A 14,468-nucleotide genomic window follows, 5' to 3' on the forward strand; every position below is an offset into this window, starting at 1 on the left:
AGAACTGGGATTGGACTGGATGTAATCCCCCCCACCCCTTGGGCGGTGCCCTCTTAATAATTTTGTTTTTTATTTCTAAATGATATTTAAGCACTTACTATGTGTCAGCAATATACTAAGCCCTGGGGTGGATTGAAGCAAATTGGGTCAGACACAGTAACCATCCCCATTTTCCAGTTGAGGTAACTGAGGCCCAGAGAACTGAAGTGACCAGTCCAAGGTCACACAGCAGACAAGTGGCAGAGTCGGGATTAGAACCCAGGTCCTTCTGACTCCCAGGCCCGGGCTTCAGCCACTAGCTGCTTCTCTTTGTTCTTTGCTGGAGCCCTTCCAGCTCTTCCTCCACCTCTCTGCAGCAACGGCCCCACTGCCTCTCACTGGCCCGGCTAAGGTGGGGTGATTTGGCCTCTGGTTGGTTTCAGGGTGTTTGTTCCTGTCCCTGAGCCACGCCCAAACCAGCAGCCCCAGTTTAAAAATGCAAATCCACCTTCTTTTTTTTTTTTGGTAGTTTAGTTTGCATCCCAGTTTTTCATTGATTTTTCTCCCAGACCCTGATCAGTATGGTTTTTTTTTTTTTGCTGCTTCACAATAATAATAATAATAATAGCATTTATTAAGCGCTTACTATGTGCAAAGCACTGTTCTAAGCGCTGGGGAGGTTACAAGGTGATCAGGTTGTCCCCTGGGGGGCTCACAGTCTTCATCCCCATTTTACAGATGAGGTCACTGAGGCACAGAGAAGTTAGGTGAGTTGCCCAGAGTCACACAGCTGACAATTGGCGGAGCTGGCATTTGAGCCCATGACCTCTGACTCCACAGTCTGTGCCCTTTCCATTGAGCCACGCTTCTCCACCTAGAGGGATGTATCTGCTCCACTGAGGGATTTTGAGGGAGTTTTGAAGGGGTCATGGAGTTTCTGCAGGACCCCTTTAGATGCCGATTCCCAACAGTGCTTCCCAACCTTTACAACATCACTAAAATCTGCCCTTTTGTCTCCATCCAAACTGCTATCACGTTAATCCAAGCACTTATCCTGTCCCGCCTTGATTACTGCAACAGCTCCTCACTGACCTCCCCGCCCCGTCTCTCTCCACTCCAGTCCATACTTCACTTAACTTCCCTGTGCCTCAGTTCCCTCACCTGCAAAATGGGGATTAAGACTGCAGTCCCTTCCCAACTTTTGCACTGGAATGATAATAATAATAATAATAATAATAATGATGTCATTTGTTAGTGCCAGGTACTGTACTAAGTGCTGGGGTGGATAAAAGCAAATTGAGTTGAACACAGTCCCTGTCCCACGTGGGGCTCACAATCTCAATTCCCATTTACCAGATGAGGGAACTGCGGCCCAGAGAAGTGAAGTGGCTTGCCCAAGGTCACACAGCAGACAAGTAGCAGAGCAGGGAATAGAACCCATGACCTTCTGCCCCTCAGGGCTGGGCTGTATCCACTATGCTATGCTTCTACTTTACTGGAAGTACAGAGACTCATTCAGAGTACTTATCCAGCAAATTTCCAAATCCTCTTTCAGTATGTGTGGAAGATATAATTATGAACTCAAGCTCTAGGCATGAACAATACTCGGTTTAGTTTTATGAGTCAGATTTCATTGCCATGCTGCTGTCTTTGCATTAGCATAGGAGAACAGAAGATTTACCCTCCTGGGTTTGACATTGGCAGTCATTCAATCAGTAATATTTATTATTGAGCGCTTCATCAATCAGTGGCTTTTATTGAGGGCTTACTGTGTGCAGAGCACTGTACTAAGTGCTTGGGAGAGGGCAATAGAGTTAGTAGATGTGATTCCCTACCCTCAGGTAGCTCACCATGTAGCCAGGAAGACTACCACTAAAATCCTTTAAGGGTAGGGAGAATAATAACAATAATTATGGCATTTGTTAAGTGCTTACTATGTGCCAGGCACTTTACTAAGCTCTGGGAGAAGCAAGAGAGTTTAAAGATTTGTAAATATGTGCTGAGAGGGAGAGGGGTGGAGGAGCTTTGAAGGCTTGGACTCAAGTGCATAGACAATAGGGTGGGGAGATGGGAGATTAGTCAGGGAAGGCCTCTTGGAAAGAGATGTGATTTTAGAAGGGCTTTGGAGCCGGGGAGAGAGGTGGTGTGCCAGAGGTGAAGGGGAGGGAGTTTTTGGTAGGAGGGAGGGCGTTAACAAGAAGTCGGTGGTGGTGGGAGAGACAGTGTGAGGTGCAGTGAGTATGGTAGCATTATTCATTCATTCATTCATTCATTCAATCGTATTTATTGAACACTTACTGTGTGCAGAGCACTGTACTAAGCCCATGGAAAGTACAGTTCGGCAACAGATTCATTCATTCATTCAGTCGTATTTATTGAGCGCTTACTGTGTGCAGAGCATTGTACCAAGTGCTTGGAAAGTACAAATTGGCAACATATAGAGATGGTCCCTACCCAACAGCGGGCTCACAGTCTAGAAGGGGGAGACAGACAACAAAACAAAACTTATTAACAAAATAAAATAAATAGAATAAATATGTACAAGTAAAATAAATAGCGTAATAAATATGCACAAACATACATATATACAGGTGCTGTGGGGAGGAGAAGGAGGTAAGGCGGGGGGGATGGGGAGGGAGAGAAGGGGGAGAGGAAGGAGGGGGCTCAGTCTGGGAATTAACTTGTATCTACCCCAGAACGTAGAACAGTGTTTGGTACTTAGTAAGGGCTTAACAAGTACAATTATTATTGTAATATTACTACTCTCCTCCATGGTAAACATGCGGAACCCATTCTCACAGGAAGACAGGCCTAAGAATAAGAAGCCGCGGGGTCTAGTGGTAAGAACCCGAGCCCAGGAGTCAGAGGACCTGGGTTCTGACCCTTTCTCTACCACTTGTCCGCCGTGCGACATTGGGCAAGTCACCTACGTTTGCTATGCCTCAGTCACCTCATCTGTAAAATGGGGATCAAACAGAAACTCCTTACCATCAGTTTTAACGCTCTCCCTCAACTCGCCCTATCCTACCTCACCTCACTGATTTCCTACTACAACCCAGTCTGCACGCTTCTCTCTTCTAGCACTACCTCGCTCACTGCTTCAATCTCGTCTAGCTTGCTGCCAACCCCCTTCCCATATCCTCGCAACCTTGGTGTCATCCTCGAATCCGCTCTCTCATTCACCCCTCACATCCAAGCCATCACCAAAACCTGCCTGTCGCAGCTCCGCAACATTGCCAAGATCTGCCCTTTCCTCTCCATTCAAACCGCTACCCTGCTCATTCAAGCTCTCATCCTATCCCGTCTGGACTACTGCATCAGCCTCCTCTCTGATCTCCCATCCTTGTGTCTCTCCCCACTTCAATCCATACTTCACGCCACTGCCCGGATTGTCTTTGTCCAGAAATGCTCTGGGCATGTTACTCCCCTCCTCAAAAATCTCCAGTGGCTACCAATCAATCTGCGCATCAGGCAGAAACTCCTCACCCTTGGCTTCAAGGCTCTCCATCACCTCTCCCCTTCCTACCTAACCTCCCTTCTCTCCTTCTACAGCCCAGCCCGCACCCTCCGCTCCTCTGCTGCTAATCTCCTCACCGTGCCTTGTTCTCGCCTGTCCTGCCATCGACCCCCAGCCCACGTCATCCCCCTGGCCTGGAATGCCCTCCCTCCGCACATCCGCCAAGCTAGCTGTCTTCCTCCTTTCAAGGCCCTACTGAGAGCTCACCTCCTCCAGAAGGCCTTCCCTCCTTCCTCTCCCCCTCGTCCCCCTCTCCATCCCCCCGTCTTACCTCCTTCCCTTCCCCACAGCACCTGTATATATGTATATATGTTTGTACATATTTATTACTCTATTTATTTTACTTGTACATATCTATTCTATTTATTTTATTTTGTTAATATGTTTTGTTTTGTTCTCTGTCTCCCCCTTCTAGACTGTGAGCCCACTGTTGGGTAGGGACTGTCTCTATATGTTGCCAACTTGTGCTTCCCAAGTGCTTAGCACAGTGCTCTGCACACAGTAAGCGCTCACTAAATACGATTGATTGATTGATCCTCCCTCTGGCCTGGAACTCCTCCCTGCTCCATCTACACCAGACAGCTACACTCCCCACCTTCCAAAGTCAGTCTCCTCCAAGAGACCTTCCCCAATTGAGCCCTCTTTTCCCCAGCTTGCTCTCCATTCTGCGACATCTCTGCACTTGGACCTGTGAAGAATGTGCGCCTAAGATCCTACCTGGAGGTGAAATAGGACCAATGTCTGCTGTAGGGTGAGGGAAAATAGTGCAAGTATTTGGTTGAGGAGGATGGAGGAGAATCGAGGGGAAGGGAATAGGGTCGGTGTCTGGTGTGGTCCAGGATTATGAGCCCATTATTGTTAATAATAATAATAATTATTATTATGGTATTTGTTAAGCGCTTCCTATGTGCAAGGCACTATACTAACTGGATTGGATACAAGCAAATAGGCTTGGACACAGTCCCCATCCTGCATAGGGCCCACGGTCCCAACCCCCACTCTACAGATGAAGGAACTGAGGCACAGAGAAGCAAAGTGACCTGCCCAAGTCCACGCAGGAATCGAGTGGCAGAGCCCGGATTAGACCACACAACCTTCTGACTCCCAGGCTCGTGCTCCATGTGCTACAACCAGCCAAACTCCCATCCCTTCAGGATAGGATAAGTGCTTGGATTGTCTGCCCGCCACCTAAAGCTCAACATGTCGAAGACTGAACTCCTTGTCTTCCCTCCCAAACCTTGCCCTCTCCCTGACTTTCCCATCTCTGTTGACGGCACTACCATCCTTCCTGTCTCACAAGCCCGCAACCTTGGTGTCATCCTCGACTCCGCTCGCTCATTCACCCCTCACATCCAAGCCGTGACCAAAACCTGCCGGTCTCAGCTCCACAACATTGCCAAGATCCGCCCTTTCCTCTCCATCCCAACTGCTACCCTGCTCATTCAAGCTCTCATCCTATCCCGTCTGGACTACTGCATCAGCCTTCTCTCTGATCTCCCATCCTCGTGTCTCTCTCCACTTCAATCCATACTTCATGCTGCTGCCCGGATTATCTTTGTCCAGAAACGCTCTGGGCATATCACTCCCCTCCTCAAAAATCTCCAGTGGCTACCAATCAATCTGCGCCTCAGGCAGAAACTCCTCACCCTTGGCTTCAAGGCTCTCCATCACCTCGCCCCCTCCTACCTCACCTCCCTTCTCTCCTTCTACAGCCCCTCCCGCACCCTCCGCTCCTCCACCGCTGATCTCCTCACCGTACCTCGCTCTCGCCTGTCCCGCCATCGACCCCCGGCCCACATCATCCCCTGGGCCTGGAATGCCCTCCCTCTGCCCATCTGCCAAGCTAGCTCTCTTCCTCCCTTCAAGGCCCTGCTGAGAGCTCACCTCCTCCAGGAGGCCTTCCCAGACTGAGCCCCTTCCTTCCTCTCCCCCCTCGTCCCCCTCTCCAACCCCCCCACCTTACCTCCTTCCCTTCCCCGCAGCACCTGTATATATGTATATATGTTTGTACATATTTATTACTCTATTTTATTTGTACATATCTATTCTATTTATTTTATTTTGTTAGTATGTTTGGTTTTGTTCTCTGTCTCCCCCTTTTAGACTGTGAGCCCACTGTTGGGTAGGGACTGTCTCTATATGTTGCCAATTTGTACTTCCCAAGCGCTTAGTACAGTGCTCTGCACATAGTAAGCGCTCAATAAATACGATTGATGATGATGTGGGGTAGCAGTTTGGATGGAGAGGAAAGGATGGATTTTAGAAATGTGAAGATGGAACCTCCAGGATTTGGTGATAAGTTGAATATGCAGGTTGAATGAAAGATGAGCTGAGGATAATGCCAAGGTTACCAAATGAGGGATAAGCTGAGCACCATGTCAAGGTGACAGGCTTGAGAAGCAGCATGGCTCAGTGGAAAGAGCACGGGTTTGGTAGTCAGAGGTCATGGGTTCTAATCCCGGCTCCGCCACTTGTCAGCTGTGCCTCAGTTCCCTCATATGCAGAATGGGGATTAAGACTGAGCCCCACATGGGACAACCTTAATTACCTTGTATTTCCCCAGAACTTAGAACACTGCTTGGCACATAGTAAGCGCTTAACAAATACAAACATTATTATTATTATTATTATTAATAATAATAAGGGGCAGGGAGGATGGTGGCATTGTCTACAGATGGGAAAGCAATTGGAAGAGGAGTGTTTGGGTGGAAATAAGGAATGTTTGGGTGGGAATGCAAGGAGTTCTATTTTGGACATGTTAAGTTTGAGGTGTTGGCAGCACATCCGAGTAGAGATGTCATTCAGATAGAGGCAATCCCTACCCAACAACGGGCTCACATTAGTACAGTGCCCTGCACACAGTAAGCGCTCAATAAATACGACTGAATGAATGAATAGAAGGGGGAGACAGACAACAAAATAATAACATCAATAACATCAAAATAGATAAATAGAATTATAGATATATACACATCATTAATAAAGTAAATAGAATAATAAATATGTACAAATACACACAAGTGCTTTGGGGCGGGGGGGTAGAGCAGAGGGAGGGAGTCGGGGCGATGAGGGGGAGAGGAGCAGAGAAAAGGGGGCTCAGTCTGGGAAGGCCCCCTGGAGGAGGTGAGCTCTCATTAGGGCTTTGAAGGGGGGGAAGAGAGCTAGTTTAACATGTGGCTTGGGTCATAGTGGGAGAGAAGTGAGGAGAACTAGGTGGGGAGAGAGCTAATTGAGAGCTCTGTAGCTTATGATGAGGGGTTTTTGCTTGTTATGAAGTGGGAAAATACTAATAAGAGCTGTGGTATCTGTTAAGCACTTACTATGTGCTAAGCACAGTACAAAGCTCTGGGACAGGAAGTAGATGGTCAGGTCCCACATGGGGCTCACATTCTAAGTAGGTGAAGAACAGGGATTGAATCCCCGTTTTGCAGATGAGGGAACTGAGGCACAGCAAAGTGATTTGCCTAAGGTCACACAGCAGGCAAGTGATGGAGTCGGAATTAGAACCCGGGCCCGGGTTCTTTCTCATAGGCCACACTGCTTCTCTGCTCCTTCAGTGAGCAACCGATGAAGGATTTTGAAGAGTGGGGAGATGAACAGCATTTTAGAAAAGCGATCTGGACAGCAGGGTGAAGTGTGGATTGGACAGGGGAAAGGCTGGTGGCAGGGAGGTCAGTGAGGAGGCCGATGCGATAGTTAAGACCATATATGACAAGCTCTTGGACCAGTGAGGTGGTGGTTTGGATAGAGAAGAAGGGGTGGGTTTTGAACCTGTGAAGAAAGAATTGACAGGATTTGGTGAATGATTTCAAATGGTGGTTGAAAGAAAAGTCAAGGACAGTGCCAAGGTTACAGGCTTGTGAGACAGGAAGGATTGACAACAAAGAATGCCTGGTGCAGCAGGGTGACCATTGCTGCCTTTAATTCTTATCCTCAAGTTTAGGGATGACTCATCTAACATTGCTAGCTTCTAATTCATTTATTGTCGTATTTATTGAGCACTTACTGGGTGCAGAGAAGCAGCATGGCTCAGTGGAAAAGAGCCCGGGCTTTGGAGTCAGACGTCATGGGTTCAAATCCCAGCTCCGCCAGTTGTCAGCTGTGTGACTTTGGGCAAGTCACTTAACTTCTGTGGGCCTCAGTTACCTCATCTGTAAAATGGGGATTGACTGTGAGCCCCCCTGGGACAGCCTGATCACCTTGTAACCTCCCCAGCGCTTAGAACAGTGCTTTGCACATAGTAAGTACTTAATCATTATTATTATTATTATTATTATTATTATTATTATTATTAAGCTCTTGGGGGAGTATAATGCAACAATAACCAGACACATTCCCTGCCCACAATGAGCTTCCATCCGTCTTCTAGACTGTCTACTCTGTTATATTGTACTTTTCCAAGCACTTAGTATAGCACTAGGCACACAGTAAGTGCTCAGTAAATACCATTGATCTATCCATCTTTGGCTTATTGCCTTTATATCTGCAGATACTGAACTCTCCATGAGCCTCGTAACCTCCCTAACTTTTCTTTCTACATCCTTAAAACTTCTCTAATAACCTAGGAAGATGGTTCAAATAGTGATCAGTGAAGACTTTTACAAGCATTTCCTTAAAGTACTTTTGTTATAGGATTGATAAATAATAGAAATAATCAACTCTACAAATCGGGGGCTAATGATGAGAACATGACACTGCCCCTACCATCAATCAATCAGTCATATTTATTGAGCATCTACTGTTTGCAGAGCGCAGTACTAAGCACTTGGGAGAGACAGGGAACATGTCTACCAACTCCCTTATATTGTCCACTCCCAAGCGCTTAGGACAGTGCTCCGCACACAGGAAGCACGCAATAAATACGATTGATTAATAAAATATTACAGAGTTGGTAGAGATGTGCCCTGCCCCCAGATGAGCTTACAGTCTAACTGTTCATTCAGTCGTGTTTATTGAATGCTTACTGTGTGTGGATCACTGTACTAAGTGCTTGGGAGAGTACAAGAGACCAATAAACAGACATATTCCCTGCCCACAATGAGCTGACAGTCTAGCTGTTGAACAATCTTGTTGAAGAATCTTTGGTTGAAATTTCTATGAGCCTCACTCATTGGAAAAGAAGATGGTAATAGGTCATTTTATATAGTAACAGTCCGGCCTGTAGGCAGAGCTAATGACTTTGGAGCCAGATACCTTGAGTACTGGCTCAGGGGTCATCCCTGAAACTCTGACATCAGCCCACCTGACTGATTGACTTACTGCATGTCAAGATTCCTCATCCAGCGCTTTGAACAGTGCTTGGCACATATTAAGTGCTCAACAGATACCATCATCATCATCACCCATAGCCTTTCCTGGTTGCCATCCTGGAACTTCTCTGAGAAAGGAAAGACCCAGTCAAATTATTATTAGTAGTAATAATGATAATTATCTTAAGCGCTTACTATGTGCCAGGCACTGTACAAAGTGCTGGGATGGATGCAAGCAAATGGGGTTGGACACAGTCCCTGTCCCTCATGGGGCTCACAGTTTCAATCCCCATTTTACAGATGAGGGAACTGAGGCACAGAGAAGTGAGGTGACTTGCCCAAGGTCACACAGCAAACACGGGGCCGTGTCAGGATTAGAACCCATGATTTTCTGACTCCCAGGCCCTGGCTCTATCCACTGCGCCATGATAATGCTTTTGGGCAGGGTAACAAGGTGAGCTATCTGTAAACCTTTGCGATTTGGCAATGTTTAGTACATTGGTAAAACTAGTAAAATTGGGAGGGAATGTGTCTATTGTAGCGTGCCCTCCCAAGCGCTTAATACAGCGCTCTGCACACAGTAAGCGCTCAGTAAATCCGATGGAATGAGTGAGTGAATGAATACTTTTCATACCTTCCTTTCAATCAATCAATCAATTGTATTTATTGAGCGCTTACTGTGTGCAGAGCACTGTACTAAGCGCTTGGGAAGTACAAGTTGGCAACATATAAAGACAGTCCCTACCCAACAGTGGGCTCACAGTCTAAAAGGGGGAGACAGAGAACAAAACCAAGCATACTAACAAAATAAAATAAATAGAATAGATATGTACAAGTAAAATAAATAAATAGAGTAATAAATATGTACAAACATATATACATATATACAGGTGCTGTGGGGAAGGGAAGGAGATAAGATGGGGGGATGGAGAGGGAGATGGAGAGGAGAGGAAGGAAGGGGCTCAGTCTGGGAAGGCCTCCTGGAGGAGGTGAGCTCTCAGTAGGGCCTTGAAGGGAGGAAGAGAGCTAGCTTGGCGGATGGGCAGAGGGAGGGCATTCCAGGCCCGGGGGGTGACGTGCGCTGGGGGTCGATGGCGGGACAGGCGAGAACGAGGTACGGTGAGGAGATTAGCGGCAGAGGAGCGGAGGGTGCGGGGTGGGCTGTAGAAGGAGAGAAAGGAGGTGAGGTAGGAGGGGGCGAGGTGATGGAGAGCCTTGAAGCCCAGGGTGAGGAGTTTCTGCCTGATGGGCAGATTGATTGGTAGCCATTGGAGATTTTTGAGGAGGGGAGTAACACGCCCAGAGTGTTTCTGGACAAAGACAATCCGGGCAGCAGCATGAAGTATGGATTGAAGTGGGGAGAGACACAAGGATGGGAGATCAGAGAGAAGGCTGATACAGTAGTCCAGACGGGATAGGATGAGAGCTTGAACGAGCAGGGTAGCGGTATGGATGGAGAGGAAAGGGTGGATCTTGGCAACGTTGCGGAGCTGAGACCGGGAGGTTTTGGTGACAGCTTGGATGTGAGGGGTGAATGAGAGAGCGGAGTCGAGGATAACACCAAGGTTGCGGGCTTGTGAGACGGGAAGGGTGGTAGTGCCGTCAACAGAGATGGGAAAGTCAGGGAGAGGGCAAGGTTTGGGAGGGAAGACAAGGAGTTCAGTCTTGGACATGTTGAGTTTTAGGTGGTGGGCAGACATCCAGATGGAGATGTCCTGAAGGCAGGAGGAGATGCAAGCCTGGAGAGAGGGGGAGAGAGCAGGGGCAGAGATGTAGATCTGGGTGTCATCAGCGTAGAGATGATAGTTGAAGCCATGGGAGCGAATGAGGTCACTAAGGGAGTGCGTGTAGATCATTTCTTTCAAACAGCAGTGTGGAGCTGGCTATATTAAAACAGCAGAAAAGCAGTCTCATATGTCTTAAAACCTTCTCACCCTTAGTTCTATAATGAGGATTCACAGATAAGGTAGAATTAGTAGAGTAGCATATTAGCACATCAGAAGTAAAATCTCAAGTCCATCAGCAGTCAGGCAGTCAAGCCTGGGGATGCAATCTTACGCAGAAACAAAAGCCAGAAAAATTCTGACAGAAAGATCTTGTTTGCTTGACAGTAAAACTCAAGCATTTAGGCTGTTAGGGAACCTGTCACTTTGAGAGGTTTCTTTGTTTTTTGTTTTTTTTTTCCCCTTTCCCTATTGGATCTGCCCCGTTCAGAATCAGCTATCATCTTGAAAGTGCTTTCTGCTGCTTAAAAAGATGTTCTAAGTGGACGAGAGCAGAAGAGTTGAAATGGTTTGTTTTTTTTTGAAGGCCAGGCTGCTGCAGACTTAATATGAGAGTGTTTTTAGATAGGGTACATCCCTTTGATAATTTGAAATTACTGAGGATGATGACGTCTCCTGTCGGGAGCGACCAGTGGAGCCCCAAGACTTCAGGGCAGTGAACTTGTGTGGAGACCTGTGATAACGCGACAATAATAATAATAATTGTGATATTTGATCAGCGATTACTATGTGTCAAGCACTGAGTTAAGCACTAAGGTAGATACACGATCATCATTTTGGACACAGTCCCTGCCCCATGTGGAGCTCACTGTCTAACTAGGAGGGAGAATGGGTAATAGTAGTATTTGTTAAGCGTTTACAATGTTTCAGACACTGTACTAAGCACTGAGGTAGATACAAGGTAATTGGTTTGGACACAGTCCCTGTCCCACGCGGGGCTTGCAGTCTCAATCCCCATTTTACAGATGAGGTAACCGAGGCCTGGAGAAGTGAAGTGACTTTCCCCCTCTGTAGTTAATCTCTGTTTTGCAGTTGAGGAAACCGAGGCCCAGACCAGTGAAGGTGACTTGCCCAAGGTCACATAGCAGGCAAGTGGTGGAGATGGGATTAGAACCCAGGTCCTCAGGCTCTGATTATAGTGATAGCGATTTGTGCAGCCCCATTCACGTTCTCCCATCCAGGCCAGTTGCATTAGAAACGGGGCAGACATGTGGGTTTTTTATGCGCAAGACCCATTCGTGGCCAAAGCAACCACTGCTGTGCCATAGCATGGGATCTGGCAAGTGGTGGCCTTGGTAGCCCCTAAGATCTCTGCTGTCACGTGAGCCTGCCATTTTTCAGACTATGTCCAGGATAGCTGCAGGTGGTTCTTTGGTCAGAAACGTTCCCCAGTCGCGACATAGCCCCAACAGGGAGAGTCGTTTTTCTACAAAACCATTCAGTCCATGTTTTCCCACGCCTCAAGAACCTCCGGTGGTTACCCAGTCACCTCTGCATCAAACAGAAGCTCCTCACCATCGGCTTGAAAACGCTCAGCCCCTCCTACCTCACCTCACTACTCTTCCACTACAACCCAGCCCACACACTTCGCTCCCGAATGCTAACCTTTTCATCATTCCTCGATCTCTTCTGTCTTGCCGCTGACCTCTTGCCCGTGTCCTGCTGCTGGGCTAGAATGCGCTCCCTCCGACAGACAATGACTCTTCCTGCCTTCAAAGCCGTATTAAAAGTACATCTCCTTCACGTGGCCTTCTTTGACTAAGCCCTTCTTTCTTCTTCTCCCACGCCCTTCTGCATCGTCCTCGGCTTTGCTCCCTATATTCGCCCTTCCCTCAGCCCCACGGCACTTGCATACATATCGGTATTTTATTTACATTAATGTCTGTCTCTCCCTCTGGACTGCAAGCTCATTATGGGTAAGGATCACGTTTACCAGTCCTGTTATATGAGACTCTCCCAAGTGCTTTGCACACAGGAAGTGCTCAATAAATACGATCGATCGAAGATAATATAAATTCATCCACATTGTTTTCTTGATGTGTTCATATGTACCCAATTCTCTTGGTAAAAGACTTTGGAGAGTCTTTTGTTCTCCAGTTTCAGAGTAGAAGTGTTGTCTAAAAAACTCTCAGAACTTTGGCTGTAGCTTAATGGTCCTAAAATGGGATGATTCTGTACGTGAGCCAGCTGTTGCTACTTCTTTGCTTCTTTGCCTTTAATTTTAGATTCACGGCCTAAATTGTATTTGCATCATGATGCATTCACTGCTTTCTAAAATCTTTTCAAAGACAGTGCTGCCCTCCAGTGTTCTTAGGATAGCTGTCTTGACACTCATTTAGCGGTGGAAAGGAAAATATTTTACGATACCAATTCGGAAGGAAGAAGATTCCTTTTTTACAAATCAATCTATCAATCAATCGTATTTATTGAGCGCTTAGTGTGCAGAGCACTGTATTAAGCGCTTGGGAAGCACAAGTTGGCAACACATAGAGACGGTCCCTACCCAACAGTGGGCTCACAGTCTAGAAGGGGGAGACAGAGAACAAAACATATTAACAAAATAAAATAAATAGAATAGATATGTACAAGTAAAATAGAGTAACAAATATGTGCAAACATATATACATATATACAGGTGCTGTGGGGAAGGGAAGGAGGTAAGGCAGGGGGGATGGAGAGGGGGAGAAGGGGGAGAGGAAGGAGGGGGCTCAGTCTGGGAAGGCCTCCTGGAGGAGGTGAGCTCTCAGTAGGGCCTTGAAGGGAGGAAGAGAGCTAACTTGGTGAATGTGTGGGGGGAGGGCATTCCAGGCCCGGGGGATGATGTGGGCCGGGGGTTGACGGCGGGACAAGCGAGAACGAGGCACGGTGAGGAGATTAGTGGCAGAGGAGCGGCAGGTGCGGGTTGGGCTGTAGAAGGAAATCTATCTTGTATAAAGTTACTCTGTGAGTTGGTTTTCTTTTATTACTTTTGGAACATTGAACTGTTTTTGTTTGAAACCAATATTCCCAGGTTTTGAAGAGTGGGTAAATTCTTCTAGACTGTCAGCCCGTTGTTGGGTAGGGATCGTCTCTCTATGTTGCCGACTTGTACTTCTCAAGCGCTTAGTACAGTGCTCTGCACACAGTAAGCGCTCAATAAATACGATTGAATGAATTTGTGGGGATCAGATGGGGAAAAGATTTTTTAAATCCGGGCAAGTCGCCACTCTGCTCCTGTTTGGGAGACTTCAGTTTGTTGTTTAAATAGATGAACCTGTGGGATATGGACTGTGTCCAACCTGATGAACTTGTATCTACCCCAGTGCTTAGTACAGTGCCTGGCATGTAGCTAGCACCTAACAATCCCATAAAAATAAAAAAGAACAAAACCTGGCACAAATCAGTGAGCAGAAACTTTCCTCAATAATAATAATAATAGCGCTTGTTAAGTGTTTACAATGTGCCAAGCACTGTTCTAAGCATGGGGTAGATCCTAATCAATCAGGTTGGGCACAGTCCCTGTCCCTCGTGGGGCGCATACTTTTAATCCCCATTTTACAGATGAGGGAACTGAGAACCAGAGATGTGAAATGACTTGCCCAAGGTCACACAGCAGACAAGTGGCGGAGCTGGGATTAGAACTCAGGACCGTCTGACTCCCAGGCCCGTGCTCTATCCACTAGGCCACCCTGCTTTTCACTAAGCCATACTTGCTTCTCAATGAAATGAAAGTATGAAAAGACTGTTTTCAAAACAATTTCAATTTTTTAGAGCATTTTAGTGGCACAGCAAATACATCCGTTTGTACACAGTAGCGTTTTAAGATAGTATTTGAGTTCTTCTTCCCTGCCACATAACACTGCTTTTTCCAGACTCATCTCCCTTCACCAGATTAGTTCTTATATATAACAGGTACCAGATGTGAAATCCTACGATTTAAGATTTGCCTCTAGAAACCTG

At 46.9% G+C, this 14,468-nt stretch overlaps 1 protein-coding gene across 7 annotated transcripts in view; it reads left to right on the plus strand.

Moving 5' to 3' along the window:
* AGTPBP1 (ATP/GTP binding protein 1) overlaps window positions 1–14,468 on the plus strand; it is a 206,716-nt gene that overhangs the window by 63,314 nt on the left and 128,934 nt on the right. The window lies entirely within an intron of this gene.

The sequence above is a fragment of the Tachyglossus aculeatus genome, chromosome X4, assembly GCF_015852505.1.
Source record: "Tachyglossus aculeatus isolate mTacAcu1 chromosome X4, mTacAcu1.pri, whole genome shotgun sequence".
Lineage (NCBI taxonomy): Eukaryota > Metazoa > Chordata > Mammalia > Monotremata > Tachyglossidae > Tachyglossus > Tachyglossus aculeatus.